The sequence below is a fragment of the Pongo abelii genome, chromosome 6 (assembly GCF_028885655.2).
Source record: "Pongo abelii isolate AG06213 chromosome 6, NHGRI_mPonAbe1-v2.0_pri, whole genome shotgun sequence".
NCBI classification, from domain to species: Eukaryota; Metazoa; Chordata; class Mammalia; order Primates; family Hominidae; genus Pongo; species Pongo abelii.
In genome coordinates, this window is record NC_071991.2 from 126,899,204 (window position 1) to 126,921,474 (window position 22,271).

Below are 22,271 nucleotides of genomic sequence, written 5' to 3' on the forward strand. Positions count from 1 at the left end.
CTCGTCTGATCAGCAACCATATTGGGCCCGCTTGCGCCGCTTCTCCGGCGCGTCCGCATTGTGCTAATCCAGTTGCTTTTGAGGTTCTGGCCCCCTCCAAACCTCTGAAGCGCTCCGTGCACGCGAGGCGGCGGCGGGGGAAGCTGGAGCCCTCGCCGCGAGCCCTCTCCGCGGCCTGCCGGCAGAACAGCCGCGCCGACCTCCTCATCATGGCGGCGGCCGGGCGGGGAAGCCGGGCCGTGCGTCGCGTGCGTGCCCTCTCCCTCCCCTCCCCCTCCTCGGCGGCGGCGGCGGCGGCAGAAGCGGCAGCGCTCGCCATTGCCGCTGGTGGCAGGAGGCTGCGAGGAGCCGGCGCGGTCGCAGTCTCCACGGCGCAGGCCCACGGTAGCGCAGCCGCTCTGAGGTGAGTGCCCTACCGCGCAATCTCCAGCTATTTCAGCCCCGGCGCAGCCGCAACACGCCGCCCGCCCGCCGGCCGGCCGGCCCGCCCCGCAGCCGGCACCCTGCCGCCCCCGGCTCCGGGCCTGGGCCCCCGCCGGATTCGGCCCGCCTCGGGCGGGGGGCCCCGGCCCGGCCCAGCCAAACCGCCACCCCGAGGATGCGCAGGCCGCACTAGGCCCCAGGCGTCCTGGCGGGCTCGGGAGGGAGGCGCTGCCCTCCCGAGAGCCCCAGGGTTCCGGCCTCCCCCGCCGCCTGGGGCTCTCGGGGCCACGGCCTTCTCCCCGCTGTGGAACCCGGGGCCCGGCCTTCCCGCAGCTCGGGAGCGGGAGGCGCGGGAGAGTGCGCCGGGCCCGGGAGCGGGAGGTGGGCGGGCTGCGCGGGACCGGAGCCGTGGCTCTCGGCTCGCCCCCTCGGCCCTTCCCGGCTCTCGTCCGCGGGCGGGCGGCGCGGTGGGGCCGGGCTGGGGCGCGGGAGCCGCTGTCTCCTGCGGGAGAGGAGGCTGGCTCTTTGGGCGACCTCCGAAGCTTCCCTCCTGCCGGGGTGGCGTGGGCTTGTTACCCAGGTAGACTGGGGGACGCTGGAATATGGCGCGTTGCCCACCTTCTTGCAAGTTAGGAAGTGGCCGGGGCGGCAGTTCGAGGAGGAGGGCGCAAAGTCCTTTTGTACGCAGAAATAAGGAGCGACATTGTGTTTTCTTCCCCAGCTGAGATGTGCCCGCGGAGGGGCCGCGGTTCTTCCTGTGCCTGGGGTGGTGGTCCCCTGGGTGAGGGAGAGGGGGAGTGGCACGCCCCTCCGAAGGAACCGAACCTTTTGCCAGTGGAAAGACAGGGGCTCTGAGATGGCCGTGTGCATGGTATTTTCCCATATCCCCAGACCTTTTCGGGTTTGTCATTGAATGTTGTGCACTCCATCGTGCAGTGATGTCTGCTGCCTCTCTCGCCTGTTGTGTCGTGGCTGCTGGTCCCAAAGTTTCTGCAGTGTATTTGGTTGTGCCCACCAGAACTTGAAGTTGTTTAAAAATCTTAATACTTGGGGGGCTTCCAGTGATATCTGCTCCAACCAGTTGGAGGAGCTGTTGCCTGCTCTCCATTCTTCTTAAGCATTAGATTAGAATATATTAATTGCTTATTTTAGAGCTGGTGTCAATCGTACTGATTTATTTATGTGATCAGAGCAAAATTCACATTTTTTTAAGTGTTCAGAGACCGCGTATTGAGAGGCGCATAAGGAGAAAGGTAGTGTGAGTGAGCCTGTCAGGTTGGGCAGTGTTGGGCAGAGCTTTTGTCCCGGGACATCATCTGTGCTCACAGTGATCCTTTTTCCCATTCCATCTCAGCCTAGCCTTTTAAAAAATTATTTTTCCTTTGGGCTTGACCAGTAAGTAATTGGGAAAGGGGGGTGCTGGAGTGCTGGAGTCTTGGAGATGCTGTTTGTGTGTGTGTGTGTGTGTGTTTGATTCATTAGTATCGTGACTCCCTAAAATTGTGTTTGACAGTTCTTGACAGGTTACCCCGTAAGACAGTGAAAATATGACTAGTTCTCTCCGTGCATCTGAGTGTAATTTCCTTATTTTATGAGTCCGAAAGCAGACATAATTATCACATGCAATGTAGAATATTTACTCTTAACTTGGATCCTAAATTGCGGGCAGAATTTTTTTGTGTCAAGGGGCTTTTTTTTCTTTTGATAGGACTTAGTGGCTTTCAGCAGGGCCCATGACCAAAAAAAACAACAATCAGATTAAGAAAACTCTTTACGGCCGGGCGCGGTGGCTCACACCTGTAATCCCAGCACTTTGGGAGGCCGAGGCGGGGTGGATCACCTGAGGTCAGGAGTTCGAGACCAGCCTGGCTAACATGGTGAAAGCCCATCTCCGTTAAAAATACAAAAATTAGCTGGGCGTGGTGGCAGGCGCCAGTAATCCCAGCTGCTGGGAGGGGCGGGGGCGGGGGCTGCCGAGGCAAGAGAATCGCTTGAACCTGGGAGGCAGAAGTTGCAGTGAGCCGAGATGGAGATCGCGCCATTGCACTCCAGCCTGGGGGACAAGAGCGAGACTTCATCTAAAAAAAAATAAAATAAAAAAAAAAAAACAAAACTCTACTTAATCTTTTGGCCCATCCTTATTTGAAGTCCTTTAATTTCCTCACACAGCCTCAAACTCGACATATAGGAGGGAAAATGACTTTTTGCTTAGTAGTCAGTGGTCATAGTCTCCTGTAACAAAGAAAATTTCTTATCCCCAAGTCGGGAATTTTTGTGGAAATAGTTCTCTTTTTCTTTTTCTTTTCTTAGACGGAGTCTCTGTCACCCAGGCTGGAGTGCAGTGGTGCGATCTCGGCTCACTGCAACATCTGCCTCCTGAGTTCAAGCGATTCTCCTGCCTCAGCCTCCCAAGTAGCTGGGATTACAGGCGTGGGCCACCATGCCCGGCTAATTTTTGTATTTTTAGTAGAGACGGGGTTTTGCCATGTTGGCCAGGCTGGTCTCGAACTTCTGACCTAAGGTGATCTGCTGGCCTTGGCCTCCCAAAGTGCTGGGATTACAGGCATGAGCCAATGCGCCTGGCCCAATAATTTTCTTATAAAAATATGTATTTATATGTATGTGTGTGTGTGTACATACATATATAATTTTTTTTTTTTTTTTTTAAGTTAGAGATGGGGATCTTGCTATGTTGCCAAAGCTGGCCTTGAACTCCTGGGCTCAAGGAATGCACCCACCTCAGCCTCCCCAGTAGCTGAGACTATAGGCAAGTGCCACCATGCTGGCAGTGGCTTCATAACATGTTTCAAGGAAATTTAGCTCTTGTGTTAAGAGAAGGAACTATAGAAGTAGAAGATAATGAGGGCCCTTGTCCAGATATAGAAGGTTTAAAGGAGAAAGGATTTCAGGTTTCCTTCTGAATTCCTGTGTATGTCGTTAGGACCCCAAATTGTAGGTTTTTTGTTTTATTAAACCATAATTAGGCACTTGTCTAATTTTGTTAGGCTAATTTTGTTAGGGAACCGAAGGCCAACTTCCCATGATTTAAATACCTGAATTTGCGTTGCCTGCACACTGTAGGTTCAACCAAATCTCTGGGTTGTCTTTAGAAGCATTTTATGTGAAATAATCACTAATGAGTGACTTGTTTTAAGAGAAATTTAAGCTCCTGTGGTCTGGGATTAAATTTTTATGCCTTTTCTTGTATGGAATAAGGCATTCAGTAAAGTTGAGGAATAATAACGATGAACAGTAATTACTGAAATTAAAATTTTTCCATGAGTATTTGAAAAGGCATGCTGATTTTTTGGTTTCTGGAGGGACTATGAACTGTCAGTCTTTAGAAACAGTCTACAGTCCTACCTCAACAGGAAGTTAATGTATACATTCAGCTTCTGTCAGATGTCTTTAGACAAGCCCTTTGCTTCATGCTGAAGCAGGCTTATTCATTCACACAGTGCCACTGTGAAAAATTGGAGGGTGAGGGGAAACTCCCTGGGCTGTTGAATTTCACAAATGTCTACTTTAACCTAGATGCGCCCTTTCTGGGCCCGTAATCATCCAGAAAATGGGATATCTGAATTTAGATGTTTGTGTGTGACTGTGTGTGATGCTTATTAATATGTATATATAGAGTATTTGGAAAATCAATCTTAAAATGCCAATCTTCGATTTTGTAAAAAACATTTCAGAAAATGTTCTATACTAAAATACATTTTCTTTGTGTTCTTTCATGTTTTGCTTGATAGCTAAAGCTAGTGTGTTCAGCCTGAGCTTACCCAAATATAATTTTCCATGAATGCTTAGTAAAACAGCAATGAGAAAGGAACCACTTGTTATTTTAGAAACATTTTATTTAGACCAAGTCCAATGTTTTTTGAGTCTCAAGATACATGTTAATTTTTGTGCCTTATGTATCATATATTTCCTTCCTTATTAACTAGAGGGTGGATTACCCACTTTCTTGGGTTTTCAGTTAGTACTTTTATCCATCAGTTTTCTACTAAGGTAAACAGACTGGAAGATAAATAGTAAAAGGAGGTGAAACAAATCAATTTCAGGTGTTTCCAGAAGATTAAAACCATATTGAGCTATTGGAAACTTTTAATCCTCGAGCAACAACAATGCTTTGTTTGAAGTTATTTTAGTGCAATATGGACAAAACTTGGGAAATGAATTTTTGACTGCTCAAGAAAAATAAGTGGGTTGCTTATACCTTAGTATATATATATATACACACACACATATATATATTTTTTATTTTTTCAGAAGTGCACTTCAGAATTAGGCTAATGTATTTTCAGCCCAACTTAATGCAGTGTAGTTAGCAAAACATCAAAAAGGCTTCATCGTGTTGTGGTCTTTAGGCCTAAAATGTTTTAAAATGTGAACATTTGTGTGATACCAAGTAAACTTTCTATGACCCAAAGAAGGGCTAGAAATAAAACTTTACAGAGATGTTCTAGTATATTAGAAAACAATGGCTGGTCATGGTGGTTCATGCCTATAATCCCAGCACTTTGGGAGGCCAAGGCAGGAGGATTGCTTGAGGCTAGGAATTCTAGACCAGCCTGGGCAATGTAGCGAGATCCTGTCTTTACAGAATATTTAAAAAAACAAAAAAACGAAAAACTAGCTGGGTATGGTGGCATATGCCTATAGTTTGAGCTACTCAGGAGGCTGAGGCAGGAGGATCACTTGAACTTAGGAGTTTGAGGTTGCAGTGAGCATAATCATGCCATTGTGTTCCTGCCTGGGCGACAGTGCAACCCTGTTTCTTAACCAAAAAAACTAGTTGCTGTTAAGGTAGGCCTACCACATTTGTAACCTCTTGAGGCAAATCAGTGTTGTTTCTCTAAGAGCAGTCACTTAGAAGATAATCTGACAGTAAGGAATGGTCTACTGAATCCCAGATCTGGTAGTCTGCCTTGCCCAATCACAGCATAGTTTGTGTAAAACTCCAACTGCTACTGAACCATCAGATAATTTGAGGAAGCCGTTTCTCGTAAGGAGAAGTGTGTGTGTGTTGGAAGGAGTGTTGGTGGGCAGAAGAGGAGGAAAGAGAAGATGATACTAGTAAAATAATCTAGTTTTATAGGTTGGGATGATCACTGGAATTTTTTAGGGGAAATATTCTCAAAAAAAGTTGTAAGAGCTACTTTTGTATGGGTTATCAGTTTGGTGATTTAGACTATAGTAATCGCATTGTTTAGTATGCATAGTATTTCGATTAATTCATGCATGCTGATTTCTGTGGTTACAAATGTGAAAAGTTTGGCTGATGGCTTAAGTGGACATTTTCTTAAGAACTCTTTAAGTGGTGCCTGTTGGGATAAACTATGCCAAGCCATTTTCTGAATCTTCATGAAGAATGAGCTTTGTATGCATATATATTAAGACAGTTTTTAAAAAAAGAGCATGTATTTTACTGTTGGTAATTGTAAAGTTTTTGCTTTTTAAAACTTTAAGAGTCCGTTTTGTTGCTGCTACTGAATGCTAATGTGGTTAGGCTGGCAGCTAAACCTACAAAGAACAAGGGGAAATGAGGAAATGTCCCCATGAAACATTGCTTAAAACTATTTGAGCAGTGGACTAGAAATGGGGAGTTGGGGACTAGGGCACCTGATTCTTGTTTTATGTTCAAAGGAGAGTGAAGCATTCTCTCCATTGAGAAATAACCTCCTTAAGTGTATTCTCACTTTGGAGTTTTGCCACTCATTCACCTGATGATGATTAAAGATATACCACATTCTGGGCATGTGCTAGGTGCTAAAGTAACAAATCTTGGGCCTTGTTGTGTAGAGCAGAAAGGTATGGGCTCAACTAGCTATGTTACAACTTCTAGAGAACCAAAATAGACCAAACAGAGTGGTGTGGGATTATAGGAGGAGGGAGAAATTCCTTCTAGGGAGAGGAGAATGATACACAGAGAAAAGTGAGGTTAGGGAAGACTTTTCATATAGGGGAAGTTTGAGTAGGACTTGGAAGGGGGAGTAGCTGCATTACTGATGGAGAAGAGGGGCTGAGAGGAAGGGCATCAGTAGTCTGATTTGAGAACTAGCAAGTGGATTTTGCTCGACTTGGAGAATAGTGGAAGGTGAAACCGATAAGGTTGTGGCCGTATTGGGAAGAGTTTGTAATTCCATGCTCATGAGTGTGAACTTTATTCTGTAGGCATTTAGGGACCATAAGAGGTTTGAGTAGGACATCCACTCTGGTTTTTAAAAAGATGACATGTAAAGATTTGACTAGAGACTTGTGAGAGTATTGAATTGTAATGTAAAAGGACATAGATTCTGGGGATAATTTTTACTTCACAGTTGTCAGATTTGAGTGACAATTGAGTAAAGGGGAGTTAAAGATTATAGTGTAGTTATTGGGTGATGATGATGCCTTTAAGATAGGGAATGTATAGGAAGAACAGAATTTGAGGAGGAAGGTAATAGAGTATGATTCCAGATGTGTTTAGATATCTGGGAATCAAGAAAGGTCAAGTAAGTACCTGGGTATTTGGGCTGGAGCTCAAGGGGACATTGGGACCAATTAGGGGATTTGCATTCATCAGTGTAATGCCATATACAAACTGCAGAAAGCCAGGCATGGTGCCTCACACCTGTAATCCTAACACTTTAGGAGGCCAAAGCAGAGGATCACTTGAGGCCAGGAGTTCAAAACCAGTCTGGGCAACGTAGTGAGACCCTGTCTCTACAAAAATTTTAAAAATTTGTCAGGTATAGTGGTAAGCCACCTGTGGTCTCAGCTACTCGGGAGGCTGAGGCTGGAGGATGACTTGAGCCCAGGAGTTTGAGGCTGTAGCAAGCTATGATAGGGCCACTGCACTCCAACTTGGGTGTCAGAGTAAGACACTGTCTATAAAAAAGAAAGAGAAAATAGTACAGATTGAGTATCCTTTATCCAGAATGCTTAGGACCGGAAGTGTTTTGGAGTTTTTTTTGACTTTGTAATGTTGGTATACACATAATGAGATACCCTGGAGATAGGGCCCAAATCTAAACTTGAAATTCGTTTGTGTTTCATATACATCTTATAACCTGGATGCAGTTTTATACAATATTTTAAATAAGTTTGTGCAGGAAACAAAGTTTTGATTCCATTCTGACTGCAACATGTCACCTGAGGTCAGGTGTGGAATTTTCCACTTGTGGCATCATGTCAACACTCAGAAAGTTTCAGATTTTGGAGCATTTCAGATTTTAAACTTTTGGATTAGGAATGCTTAACCATATCAGGAGTGAAGAAAAAAAACTAAGGGCAATCTTGGAGAGCATCTACATCTGAGGGTCAAGTAGAAGAATAGAAACCTATGAAGTAAGTTGAGAAAGAATGCCTGAACAGATAAGATTATAGGGTTGAAGAAGCTGAAGAGAGGGATTAAGTGAATACTGACAGGGAAGTTAGCCGTGTGAAATACCACAGAGTTCATTGGTTTGGAGGGCAATGCTGGAGGATCGCTTGAACCTAGACTTCAAGACCAGCCTGAGCAACATAGCAAGACCTCGTATCTATTAAAAAAAAAAAAAAAGTTCATTGGGATAAAAACTGGGCTTGACATACGTATATATATATATGTATTGTTTTGCTGGGAACCATGATAGTTTAGACAGATTTCTAGAGCATTACTAAATTCAGGGGTAGGTCCTACAGAATCTGACTTAGTAGAAGACCCATGCTTAGAAGTAGTTCCTGTTCCTCCACGTCTCTCTGCAACGGGAGTTGCAGCTTAAATGCTTTGGGAGATGACCCCCAATGACAAGGCTGCCTAAAAATCTCCATATTGTTTGGGGTTTGTTTTTTTTTTTTGCCTTTTTTACATTGTCTTAAATTCTGAGAATTGGAGATTTCATTTGAGTTGACAGTGTCTTAAAATATAAATACCTCTTGCAGAGTTTTGAGGTTTTATGATATTAATATGTTAAGTATGGGGGTTTTTAACCTGGGGTTTTCTGGTTCTGGGGTTCATATATTTTGGCTGTGTGACCCTGAATCCCTTAAAATTGTATGAAAAGTTATGTGTGAGTGCATGTGTGATTTTTCTGGGGAGAGGGTCCACAACATTTATGAGATTTTCAAGGGGGCTGTTGACACACAGAAAAGTCAAGGGCCTTTACTAAATGTTAATGATTAAGTCAAGTGTTGGTTGTATTAGTTGGCTGAAATTGGTTGTCTCAACAAGTGAGATAGATCAAGGGAAAGAAATCTTGAGTAGGTGTCTCAGGTGAAGAACTTTGGAAAGATATGAGGAACTTCTTGGAAATGGGAGTAGGAGCACCAGAAGGAAGGTAGGAGGAATGCCAAAGCAAAGCTTAACCAATTTCAGAATTTTGTCAAGTCTCTGGATTGCTTGGTTTTTTTATACTCTAGGACTGACACTTAGTATATGTTTATTCATGCACTGTAGATACAGTAGGCTTTGTGGGGTAGGGGAATCAAATCACTTTTTTTTTTTTTTTGAGATAGAGTCTCGCTCTGTCGCCCAGACGGGAGTGCAGTGGCATGATCTTGGCTCACTGCAACCTCCGCCTCCCGAGTTCAAGTGATTCTTCTGCCTCAGCCTCCCAAGCAGCTGGGATTACAGGCGCCTGCCACCATGCCCAGCTAATTTTTTATTTTTAGTAGAGATGGGGTTTCACCATATTGGACAGGCTGGTCTTGAACTCCTGACCTTGTGATCCGCCTGCCTCGGCCTCCCAAAGTGCTGGGATTACAGGCGTGAGCCACTGCACTGGGCCCAAATTACTATTGTTTTAAAGGGAAAGTGTTTTGAAAGAAAAGAAATTGGTAGATTGTGCTTGTTGGAAAAAAATTTTTTTACCAAGCTGGCTCATCTGTCAGAAAAAAATCATTTTTAAGTTAGGTGTTGCTTATGCTTTGGAAAAAATTTTAAATGCACAAATATTTCAGTCTAGTGATATGGGGCAAGACATATATTTTCTCTTTGCAAATTTTTTCTGACCATGAAATGAAAATACCGTTGATGGTTTTTGTAGCGTCTTTCTGAAATATGACGATTATGGAATACTTTGAGATCCAGGATGATTTAATGCTAAGAAATTGCTGGCATTCACATTTCTAAAGTCGTGAATAAAATTAAGAAATTCAAGCACATTATGTGTTCACTAGATCTTACTTGATTTCCAAAATATTTCTTTCTGAAATTTTAGATAATTGGTAATTTTTACTTCCTTCTGCTAATCTTTGCATCTTTGAAATTAGATTAGGAGGCAGTTTTGTCAGCTAGGCCCTAGTTTCTGGGGCAGTGATATCCAAACTTTTGCTTGCTACCCTCAAAGTAAATTAATGCCACTTGGGATTAATTTGCGATTTTTCTGGGGAGAGGGTCTACAACTTTTATTTATTTTACCAATAGTCTTGGTAAATACAAGAATGATATGAATAAATATGTTGGGTAATCTTAAACTTGTGTTATGTGATTTGTAATTAGCTTGTGTTTGTGGATGATCTTTACATTCAGTAAATCTCCAAAGAAGACCCAGATAGAATGGAGTATTTTGTCTTTTCCTTTGGGAACTTTTTTTGGTTCTTTCTTTCATTAAACAATTATGAAATAAAATTTTTGGTAACAGATCTTCCATGTAAAAATAGCCCACAAATCAAAGAACTAGCCAAGATTTGCTAAGTAAGAACACATCATGGAATACCATCATACAACTAGTCTCTTACCCCAAAACTAGCTGTAGGTGCTAAGTCTAAAGAAGAAGTAATTCTGATATGTTACCAGAATTATGTGGTAATGTGACTGAGTGTTAAAATTGTTGTCTTCTTTAATTTTTGGCTCTATTATTTTAAAAGTTTTTCTCCATAGAATTTTTTTTTTTTTTTTTTTTTTTTTTTTTTTTGAGGTACTGTCTCGCTTTGTCTCCCAGGCTGGAGTGCAGTGGCATGATCTTGGCTCACTGTAACTTCCGCCTCTCGGGTTCAAGTGATTATCCTGCCTCAGCCTCCTGAGTAGCTGGGATTACAGGCACCCGCCACCACGCTGGGCTAATTTTTGTATTTTTAGTAGAGACAGGGTTTCACCATGTTGGTCAGGCTGGTCTCGAACTCATGACCTCGTGATCTTCCCACCTCGGCCTCCCAAAGTGCTGGGATTACAGGTGTGAGCCACCGTGACCGGCTGAAATGTATTTATAGTGAAAAATTTAGAAGAAAAGCACCCCCCCATTAGTGGTTGTCTTTGGTCTATAAGCTTATAGGTGATTTTCATTTTCTTTCTTGTACCTTCCATTGTTTTTCAAGTTATCCTTAATGAAAATGCATTAGCTTTTACGAGCAGAAAAAATAAACATAAATACAGATAACACAATTATGGCCCTGATGACTTCACTGTCAGATTTTGGATAGACAAGTTACTTATCCTTACTGGGCCTTTTTCCCCATTTGAAAAATGAGGAGGACAGAAATGATATTTAAATTTTCTTCTAAATTAAAATTTCTTCCAAAATCGATTCTAAGTCCATGTTACATGTTAAACAATAAATATATTTTTCTCTTAATGGAAAAAGCTACGTCATGTTCATTGTAGAAAAACAGAAGAAAATTAAAAATAATTCTACAATACAAAGATATGTTAATATGCATGGTTTAGATATTTTTCTTTTTTTTCTTTTCTTTTTTTTTTTTTGAGACAGCGTCTTGCTCTGTTGCCCAGACTGGAGTGCAGTGGCACAATCTTGGCTCACTGCAACCTCCGGCTCCCAGGTTCAAGCAATTCTCCCACCTCAGCCTCCTGAATAGCTGGGATTACAGGTGCCCATCACTGTGCCCAGCAGATTTTTGCATTTTTAGTTGAGACAGGATTTCACGTTAGCTAGGCTAGTTTTGAACTCCTGACCTCAGGTGATCCGCCCACCTTGGCCTCCCAAAGTGTTGGGATTACCAGCTTGAGCCACTGCAACCAGCTGGTTTAGATATTTTTCTAAGCATACATGGATATACACAATACATATTCACACTATCAATTTATTTTTACCTTGAAACTTTCTTAATGAGACAGTTACAGATCCGTTTGTTTTAATGAAACGTAAAAGATATTTTTAAATTTTCTCTCCTAGTACCTATTTGTTGAGGAAATGCTTACCATTTCATACTCTTTATGGTTTTGCTGAGGTAAGGGTAACTTGGAGTAAGGGTGTAAGGGCTTGCCCATGAAAGCTAACAGTGCAGAATGAAAGCTAAATCCTGGGTTAACCTCGATTTCGTTCACATATTAACTTGCTTTTTCTTGACTCTGCCATGATACTTCCTGAGCTAAGATTTCTATTTGCAGGTTAGTTTCTGAAGTGAAGAACCTTGTCTCAAGATAGCATTGGTCTTTTATTTTACCCTGGGACCTTCTGAGTTACTCCAATTATCAGCACATGAAGTATTAGTAGCAATAGTATAATACAGTAGTGTTAAAAATACCTGTTTTTTTTTTTTTTTTTTTTGCATTATCTCTAGGGAGTTCAAAAGATTTTGTATACATAAAATATAAATATTCAAAATGCTGTGTAATCCAACTCATACACTCAGTGAAATATGTGATATATATAATTCTAATTCTGTGTAAAGAATAACTGGAACTTTCTCAAAGGTATCTTTCTTAAAAATTTTATATGGTGGAATCCTATTTAGAGCTAGTAGTGTAACCCAATTTTCCTGCCTACTCATTTAATTCTGTTTTTAATCCCTCTGGTAACTGATTTGTTTTTGTTTTTATTTTTTATACAAAATGGAAAGCAAATCTAGGGTAAATAGTTTCTTAGTGACCGCATTTAGTATCTAAAGTAATGTCATTTTTTTCTCTAAGTATAGTAAAGCCTGTAGAGGTGACGATGACAAACTCCAACTTGTTTATTCTCTTCCCTTCTACTTTGAAAGATTAAGATCTTTTCCAAAAGAAGAACTTTTAGAATGTATGCTTCACACGATTCTTAAATCACTATCTTCCAGACATGGCGGGAGGTAGAGAATCTGAGAATAAAAAGTACAAACTTTTTCTCTCTTAAACTTCTGTATCTGAAAGGTATGAAAGCAAGAGCTAATTCTCACTTGAGAATCCACCACAGTGATTGCTTTCATTCTGAAGAAATCCATTTTGTAGCCAGATGGTATGGTATTTTCCATCCGAGAATACAGAACCTGTGGATGTGGAGGCCCAGCTGAAAGGGACATGAGCATCTGTGGATTTTGATTCACCCCCAGATACCAAAGGATGAGTAAATCCATCAGGTCTCTGCTCAAACATCATTTCCTTAGGGAAGTTTTACCTGGTCTCCCTCTTTTTTGCGTTTTTCCTTCATCATAGGTGGTCATATATATAATTTTACGTTTGTTTGCATATTGCTTGATATATGTCTGTTCCACCAGATTGTAAGCTTCGTGAGAGTAGATACTGTGTTGGTGTTCATTACCAAGCACAGTGCCTGAGACATAACAAGCAGTATTTATTTGAATGATTGTAGAAACCTGGCAAAACTCATTTGTAATATTTTACTTAGGCTTTTGTGGTACTATCTAACATTTTATAATTTTAGGAACTCAGGATGGGAAGAGATTCTAAATCATCTAAGGCAGCTCTGCTCTCCAAAGTTAAAAGTCTTCAGTCTCTCCTTGAACACATCAGTGATAGGAAATGCAACCACCTACCAAAAGTCTGGTTAGTCTTTAAGATATTTGGATGGTTGGAAAGTTTTTCCAACTGAAATTTCTCCCTGAACCTTTTTTTTTTTTTTAGAGACAAGGTCTCTGTGTTGCCCAGGCTGCTCTCAGACTCCTGTGCTGAAGGGATCCTCCTGCCTCAGTCTCCCGAGTGGTATCCCTAAAATTTTTACCTACTGATTTTACTCTGTTTTCTAGGGCTTGCAAAAGCAAGTATAGTTTTCATATTCCTTATTGTCCGAGTCGTCCCTATTTTGGTTTACACATCCCTAGATCCTTCAACCTTGGGAAGGCAATAGGGAATGCTGGAGAGAGAGAGTTTGTGGACTGCTTTCGTTTCCGGGGGTGCCATAAAACCACAAACTTAGTGGTTTCAAGAAACAGAAATGTATTCTCTCACAGTTCTGGAGGCCAGGAGTCTGGAATCAAGGTGTTCACAGGGCAGCGCTCCCTCAGGAGACTCTGGGGGAGAATCTGTTCTTTGTCTCTTCCAGCCTTTGGTGGCGTTCCTTGACTTGTGGCTACGTCACCCCAGTTTCTGCCTCCATGGTCTCATTGTCTCCTCTCCGTGTAATCTCTGTCTGCTTCACTCTTAAAAGGACACTTGTCACTGGATTTAGGACCCACCTAGATATTTCAGGATGATCTCAAGATCCTTAGTTACATCTCTAAGGACGCTTTCTTCAAATGAGGTAGTATTCACAGGTGCCAATGGTAAGCATGTGAACATATCTTTTTGGGAGCCACAGTTCAACCTACTGTAGGAGCTCTGGGCTTAAATTCTGTTAATGTCACTTACTAAGTTTGCAACCTTGAGCATGTTACTTAACCTTTCTGAGTCTGAATCATCTTAGTTTTATTTATTTATTTTTAAATTTATTAGTTTTTTAGAAACAGTCTCTGTCTCCCCAACTGGAGTGCAGTGGCTCAGTCATGGCTCACTGTTGCCTTAAACTCCTGGGCTCGGGCAATCTTCCTGTCTCAGCCTCCTGAGTAGCTGGGACTACAGGCATGTGCCACCATGCCCGGCTAATGTTTTACTTTTTTTTTTTTTTTTTTTGAGACGGAGTCTCGCTCTGTTGCCCAGGCTGGAGTGCAGTGGTGCGATCTCGGCTCACTGCAAGCTCCGCCTCCCGGGTTCACACCATTCTCCTGCCTCAGCCTCCCGAGTAGCTGGGACCTCGGGTGCCTGCCACCACACCTGGCTAATTTTTTGGTATTTTTAGTAGAGATGGGGTTTCACCGTGTTAGCCAGGATGGTCTTGATCTTCTGACCTTGTGATCCACCCGCCTCAGCCTCCCAAAGTGCTGGAATTACAGGCATGAGCCACCACGTCCAGCCCCATGTTTTAATTTTTGTTTTAGAGACAGGGTCTTCCTGTGTTGGCCAGGCTGGTCTGAAACACCTGGCTTCAAGTGATCCTCCCACCCTGGCCTGCCACAGTGCTGAGATTACAGGCATGAGCCACCATCCCTGGCTGAATTGCCTTAATTTTAAGACAGGGACAATAATGCCTTTATTATTGATTTGTGAAGATATAAGGAAAATTCATATTAAATACTTGGCACATGGTAGCTAACTCATTCAATGTTGCCTTCGACATACAGTAGTTGCACTACTGTCAGAGTCCCTGAGTATCCTGTGTGGCCTAGAACCCAGCATGAGTTGTAGGGCTGGTTCGATAAGTACAGACTGCAGTGGCTCCGATTTTTTTTGCGTTCTGGACATCATTTAGCCAACTGTGAGGTAGTCTAAGTTTGAATTAGGTTTATCTGTAGCCACATCATACGATTGGCTCTTTAAACTTAGAATTGGTTAAAACCTCCAAATCTTTGTCATTGGCGATTGAACTTATTGGATAAAGTGTTTGGATGCAAGGGCACCCTCTAACATATTACGTTGTGTGTTACAAGTGTTACATTAAGTCATACTGCATAGTGCATAGTAGGAGCTGAATGAATGCTGAATTTAATGTTAATGTTACTGGGTGACTTAAAGGAGCATTTAAACTTACCTACTTTGGTGCTATCAGACTTCTTAAATGCTGTGATGAATACAAGAAGGGGAAGAAGTAGCAACTACACCAATTATGTTGGGTAGATGGATGCATCTTTATTCTCCTTCTGTAATCAGGAAATCAGGTACTCCTTCAGGTAATCAATGGCTGATCACCTTCAGGTTGATGGACAGCTTGCTTTTGATGCTTCTGTCAAGTGTGAGATGTGTATCCATTGCTAAAGTAACAAATGTACATCTGATGATTTTCATATCTACTAGTATTTTTGGAATTTGCATTTGATATAAAAGACTAGAGAAATAGGTGAAGTGGTATTTTTAAAATATTCAAACTAACTAGGTTAGTGTGGTTTCTAATAAGTATTACATGCACATGGTTAAAAGGAATACAATGAAAAGTGGGTTTCCCAGTTTCCCTTTCTGGAAACCACCACTGCTAGCAGTTTCTTGCGTATTCTTCCAGGTAGGCTAAGCAGAAATTGTGTGTTTGTGTCCTTCCCTTTTTAAAACACAAATGATAGCATACATGCATATGGTTCTCCAGAAAGTGCTTTTATTAATTAATTAATTAATTAATTAATTAATTTTTTGAGACAGGATCTCCCTCTGTTGTTCAGGCTGGAGTGCAGTAGCACAGTCTCGGCTCACTGCAGCCTCAGCCTCCCCTGCTCAAGCAGTCCTCCCACCTTAGTTTCCCCAGTAGCTGGGACTGCAGGTGCCTGTCATCGTGCTTGGCCATTTTTTTTTCTTTTTCTTTTTTTCGTAGATACGAGGTCTCACCATCTTGCCCAGGCTGGTCTCAAACTCCTGGGCTCAAGCAATCCTCCAAAATGTTGGGATTACAGGCATGAACCACCTTGCCCAGCAAAAGTGCTTTTTTAAAAAAGAGTAACATTTTGTATCCTGATCCTCAAGACCATTGTAGGACTCCAAGTTTTTTATCCTATTGTTGATAGGGCACCAAATTCCATAGCTTTCCATTACAATTTGATTGTGTGGGGTGCATTTCCAAGAGAATTGACTATTATATGTAGTCTTTTGTGAAAGAATTGTCCTTATAGGCTGACTCAGTTTCTACCAGGGAAATAAAACTAATTTTAATTCAGGTCACTTATTTAGAAAGCAAGTAAAGAAAAACCCATCAATTGAAATTAGTTTAACACGTTATCTTGGTATTGCTTGTACCCTTTTCATGGTTGCTAAATGAATGACTCATTTTGATTATATTGACAGCAGAGCTAAATAAATTATTTCAAGAGCCTGGTAAGTAGCATAGGTCTAGGTTAGGAAGAGCAGGAATGCCCAGGAATAGAAGGACTCTGGCAATCATCACATTCTACCTTGGATTATTATTTGTGTTTTTTTCTCTCTTATTATACTATAAGCCAATGGTTCTTTTTTTTTTTTTTTTTTTTGAGACGGAGTCTTGCTCTGTCGCCCAGGCAGGAGTGCAGTGGCGCGATCTTGGCTCACTGCAAGCTCTGCCTCCCGGGTTCACGCCATTCTCCTACCTCAGCCTCCCAAGTAGCTGGGACTACAGGCGCCTGCCACCACGCCCGGCTAATTTTTTTGTTTTTTTAGTAGAGATGGGGTTTCACCATGTTAGCCAGGATGGTCTCGATCTCCTGATCTCGTGATCTGCCCGCCTCAGTGGTTCTTAATCTTTGCTCTCCTGACCCTTTTACTCTCATAAAAATTATTGAGGACTCCAAATATAATAGCTTTTATTTATGTATGTTATAACTTTTGATACTATATTAGAAATTAAAACTGAGAAAATTTAAAAATGCTTAATTTAAAAAATAACCCTGTACATGTTAAAAAGTTAATATTTTAATTATGTTACTATTTTATGAAAAACAACTTTTTCAAAACAGAACACTTTAGTGAGAAACATTATATTTTACAGTTTTTGCAAATCTCTTTAATGTCTGGCTTAAGAGAAGACAGCTGAAGTCTCATCTGCTTTTGCACTCAGTCTGCTGTAGTATGTTGCTTTGGTTAAAGTATAAAAAGAAGATCTGGTCTCATACCAAATATGTGGTTGGAAGAGTATTTTAAGAGCTTTTTCAGATAATTGTGGATATTCTTTGATATATTAAAACTCAGCAGTGGTAGTTTCTTAAAGATGAGTTGCAATGTGAAATGTGAAATGGTAACTACTCTTACATTAAAACCTATTGGTTTATCATGCTGTATGAATGGATATTTTAACCGATGCGTGATTTCGTAACATCATCTATTGGTAATTTGGAAAATATTAATTCATCAAGTTTATGGAGATCTTTCAAATATTGACACAAAAATCACATTCTTTAACATCACCACCAATCTCATCAGAAAAGGCTTTTAAGTAATAGAAAACTATTAGACTCACTGTAGCAGATACAAGTTTTCCAAAATTCTGATTATCACTTCAAATATCAAATTTCCATCATTGGCAAAAAATATTGTCAGTTGTTTTCCTTGAAGTGACAGACCCACTTTTAATTTTTGAGAAAATGTCTGTCAAATACCGAGGTCTGAAGAACAATATAGTTTGTCTGTCAGCCACTCTTTGGAGTAGAAATGGTATTCCTTGTGAAAAAAAGCAGCTAATTCAGCTTGCAACATAAAACATGGCACACACGCTTTTTTTTTTTTTTTTTCCTGAAATGGAGTCTTGCTCTTGTCACCCAGGCTGGAGTACAGTGGTGCAATCTCAGCTCACTGCAACCTCTGCCTCCCGGGTTCAAGCGATTCTCTGCCTCAGCCTCCTGAGTAGCTGGGATTACAGACGCCTGCCACCACGCCTGGCTGAATTTTGTACTTTTAGTGAGACGGGGTGTTGCCATGTTGGCCAGGCTGGTCTCAAACTCCTGACCTCAGGTGATCCGCCCGCCTCAGCCTCCCAAAGTGCTGGGATTACAGGTGTGAGCCACTGCACCCAGCCCGCACACACGCTTTTTGAGACATCCATTTCTGAATGCAACAGAAAGCTTCTGAATGCAACAGAAGCGCTTTATGCATACTTCCCATTTGTTACACAGAATAGTAAAAAGACATAACTCTGGGGAGAAGAGTTAATAAAATTAATAATATTTACTCTCATCAAGCACATTCTTAAATAAAATGGACTTTTTTCTCCTTTTTACTGTGAGCACATGAAGGTGAAAGATATAATGGCTACTAGTATAGTTTTGTGCTGTTACCTTAAATTGTGCTAAGTGTCAGTAGTTTTACCCCACCATTGCTTTTGCATCGTAAGTGTAAATATAAATGCATTGAGAAAAGGCAAATAGCATCTTAGTTATGAAAATAATTTTGACCTCGTTGATCACTTGAAGAATCTCAAGGACCCCCAGGGTCCCATGGTTTACTTTGAGAACTGCTGGTAAGCTATTTGAGGGTTGAACTAATCATCCTAATATCCCTTTTCAGTTCCTGGTCCAGAACTTTACACAGAAAAGGTGTTCAAAGGATATTTGTTTAATGAATATGGTATGCTGACATTTAAACAGGACAAAACTTGGTGAGTAAAATTAATGTAGGCAGTCTCCCATCCATTCAGGCAGCTTTTCCATAGACGTTTGTGAGAATAGAGTGAACAAATGGAATGTGGATGATACACACTTGGTAAATGCAAATGATGAAATAAAAGAACAAAGTATAAGGTGATAGTACTTACAGAGCTAACAGTCTGAGCCTTGCCTGGCTCCTATTAATGAGTCCTCTACTTTCTGTGTCTTTAAATTTGTAATGGTCTCTTAGAGAGAGGATCCTCAACTAGGATGGATCTGATCTGAAAAGCAAACATTCAATTTAAATTTCAATAGGTCTCTGCTTGTGCTTGATCTAGTAATGTCTTTTCAAAAGGGATTATAGAAGGTGAATGTTAAAACAAATCATTTTGATTTTCCATAGTGAGTTAAGAAATACATTTTGTTGTTCCTCTTCTGCTTTCTAAGTAATATGTTGGGCTTCTTTCTTGTTTTGACATTGTGAGACGTAGTCCGAGGAAACCTTTGTTTTCTATAAATCCTGATATTCTTCGGATTGGAAGAGGCGGTCTCCTGAATAAGAAAGAGTCTGACTACACTGGATAAATTGTCAGATTATTTTGTCCTCACAGAAGTTAAAGTGTAAAATTGGGTGAGGGCATTGCTTTGAAATAGAGTATTTTTATTTATTCTTTTAAAGAAAGTAGATTAATAAAAAGATTGATCAGTTCAAATACCTGGAATATTTAAACCAGTTTTATGTTAACCTAAAAAAATTATTTTGTAGGCATTTTGAACTTTGACCTCATTTTTGTCCTAAATTGATTTTAAATCAGTATCAAATGCTGAGGACCAGTAAATGAAACACTCATATGTTGTTTTGAGCAAAATTTTTTATATTATGAAAATATTATAACTTTGAAGTTGATACTTAAAATACTTGAGCCAAAGTTTCTGCCTTTATGTGGGACATTTTCATGAGCTTTCTTGTATCAGTTTGCTTACTTGCTTTTCATAAAGTTGAGCGAGACTATAGCAAGAGACCCAGGGACATCTTAACATCCTTGAATATTTCTGAATCTTTCTAAGGAAGTCGATTTAATTTTTTTTTTTTTTTTGAGACAAGGTCTCGATTTGTTACCCTGATGTGATCACTGCTCACTGTAGCCTTGATCTCCCTGACTCAAGCAGTCCTTCCACCTGAGCCTCCTGAATAGCTGGGATCACAAGCGTGCACCACCATGCCTGCCTTCTTTTTAATTTTTTTGTAGAGATGGGGTCTCCCTATGTTGCCAAGGCTGGTTTTAAATTTTTTCTAGAAACGAGGTCTTGTTATGTTGCCCAGGCTGGTCTTAAATTCCTAGCTCAATCAGTTCTCCCACCTTGGCCTCCTAAAGTGTTGGGATTATAGGTGTGAGCCATGGAGGCTGGCCAGGAACTTGATTTTCAGGGAGAAGCCTATTCAGTGTTTCCTTGGACTTCCTCAGCTTGGTTTTACCATAGCATATCATAAGATGATAAACTGAAACCATCTGATTTGAAATCACCAACCTGGGAAATACCAGTCAGAAATTAATCCAATTTTTATGACATTCTTAAAAGACTGTTTAAAACTGACCAAACTAAAAAATCTTCTTTTAGAGTTATAAGCGTGTAAAAAAAGGCATATTCAAAATAATGTATATATTTAAGTTTACCGGACAGATTTAAATTTGAGTTCTTTGTGTAAGGCATAGATTGGAATGTTTGCTACAGGTATTTTTTGGAACACAGATTTCAGATTGCTGTTTGCTTATAAATATACATAACTGCTGACCTTCAGAACTGCTTTAAATTTCTCAAAAAATTTTCTTATTATATGCCAGGCTCAGTGGCTTGTGTCTGTAATCCCAGCTACTTGGGAGGCTAAGTCAAGAGGACTGCTTGAGGCCAGTAGTTCGAGACCAGCCTGGGCAACATAATAAGACTGCACCTCTAAAAAAATTTTTAAAACTAGCTGAGCATGGGTAATGTGCACGTAGTCCCAGCTACTTGGGAGGTTGAGGCTGAAGGATTGCTTGAGCCCAGGAGTTTGAGGCCACAGTGAGGTGTGATCATGCCACTGCACTCCAGGCTGGGTGACAAAGCGAGACCCTGTCTCTTAAAATAATTTTCTTATTATAATAGATACATTTATCTCTGATTTACTCAGTACTACCCATTTAAGTAGTTTGAAGAGATTAGGGTTAAGTCCTACTGTTTTTAGTGTGACTACAGTAGTTGCCACTTTAAACAATTTTTGAAATACTTTAGGCATAAAAAAGGATATAGAACAATATAATAAATTCCGTATACCTACTACCTAAAGTAATAAAAATCACAGTTATTGTTGAAGCTTACTGGGCACCCCTTCCCCATCCTAGTCCTCTCTCTTCCCAGCTGTGACCATTATTCTCAATTTGATATTTATTCTCTCCCTGCATTTTTACAAACTTTTTCTGTATGTATATGTATCCACTAAAAAAAAATAACAGTGTTTGGATTGCAGGGAAAACTAAAAAGTGTAATATTGTTTTATATGTTTTTAAGCTTTGTATAAGAGGTTAAACTTTATTGGTACATGTAGTTGTAGTTTACTCATTTTAAATGCTGTAGATATTTGATATAATGGAGTGTGAAAGTAATACATGTTTTTTGTACGGAATTTTAAAAATAAAGGGAAGTATGAAGATGGTAAAAATTTGTAGCCCAGCTATCCAGAGATACTACAGTCAATATTTTGGTTTTTTCCTTTGCTTCTTCTCTTCCCACTTATGTATGTATTTTTTGGTACCCTTTAATATAAAAGGGACCCAGTTTTAAGGATTACATAAAATTGCAAAACAGCTACATAAAGCCTGTAATCCCATTTTAATTGATTCTTAGTTGAAAAGGGGGAAAGAAAATGAATGAGCATTATACATCAGACATACTTGGTAAATTTACTACCTATACCAGATATTGATAGTCTATTTGTTAGTATGCAAACACCATGGAAGTGGCATCTGGAAAGAGGCTGTATTACTGAACATGCTTTTAAATTTATATGAGATTTTTCTAGTAAACAAATTTTCCAGATAGGTGATGCTTATCTTTTTAAACGTTAAATACTGTTTTGGTTTTAACCATTTTTTATGGGAAAAAGGAAAGTAAAAAGAAGCCTACAGTATTTCTGTGCTCATTAAGCCAGAATTCTGTGGTGTGCTTATAATTTTGTCTTTTCTTGGCAACTCGATGTCACTGTGGAAAGCACTGATTACTGAACTGTATTGTGACTCCTTTTGTTCTAGGTGCCTTTGAACCCTTGTGCACTTTTTAGTTAGATCTTTATTAACATGCTATGCCACTGCAGGGAGGGAGCAGGAAAAGCATGATACACAATTTAAGACAAGTGCTACCATAGGCTACTGTTGGCAAACAAGAGCTCCACCAAACTTTTTAAAGTGAAGAAGCAGCAGTCTGAGCCATTTTTCTCACCAGTGGCAGTAGGGGGGAGACTTCCACCAGCAACATGGAATCTTCAGTGGATGCAGCTGACCAACCCTCCTGACTTCTCAGTCTTTTCCCACCACTGCTCACCCTTTATGTTCAGATGTATTCAGCACTAGATAACCATACTTATTAACTATAAGTGATGTGTGTGTGTGTGTATG

The 22,271-nt window shown here is 40.6% G+C and overlaps 1 protein-coding gene across 6 annotated transcripts in view; it reads left to right on the forward strand.

Moving 5' to 3' along the window:
• The first annotated feature begins 278 nt into the window (after nt 1–278).
• NRF1 (nuclear respiratory factor 1) overlaps nt 279–22,271 on the forward strand; it is a 140,899-nt gene continuing 118,906 nt past the window's right edge. For 3 of the 6 annotated variants that reach the window (XM_054559812.2, XM_054559816.2, XM_054559817.2), the window contains exon 1: nt 16,522–18,632. The gene's annotated coding sequence lies outside the window, so the exon portion shown is untranslated. Of the gene's footprint in view, nt 404–924; nt 1,004–16,521; nt 18,633–22,271 lie in introns of those variants that run through there. The other 3 variants (XM_054559813.2, XM_024250202.3, XM_054559815.2) reach the window with 3 other exon arrangements.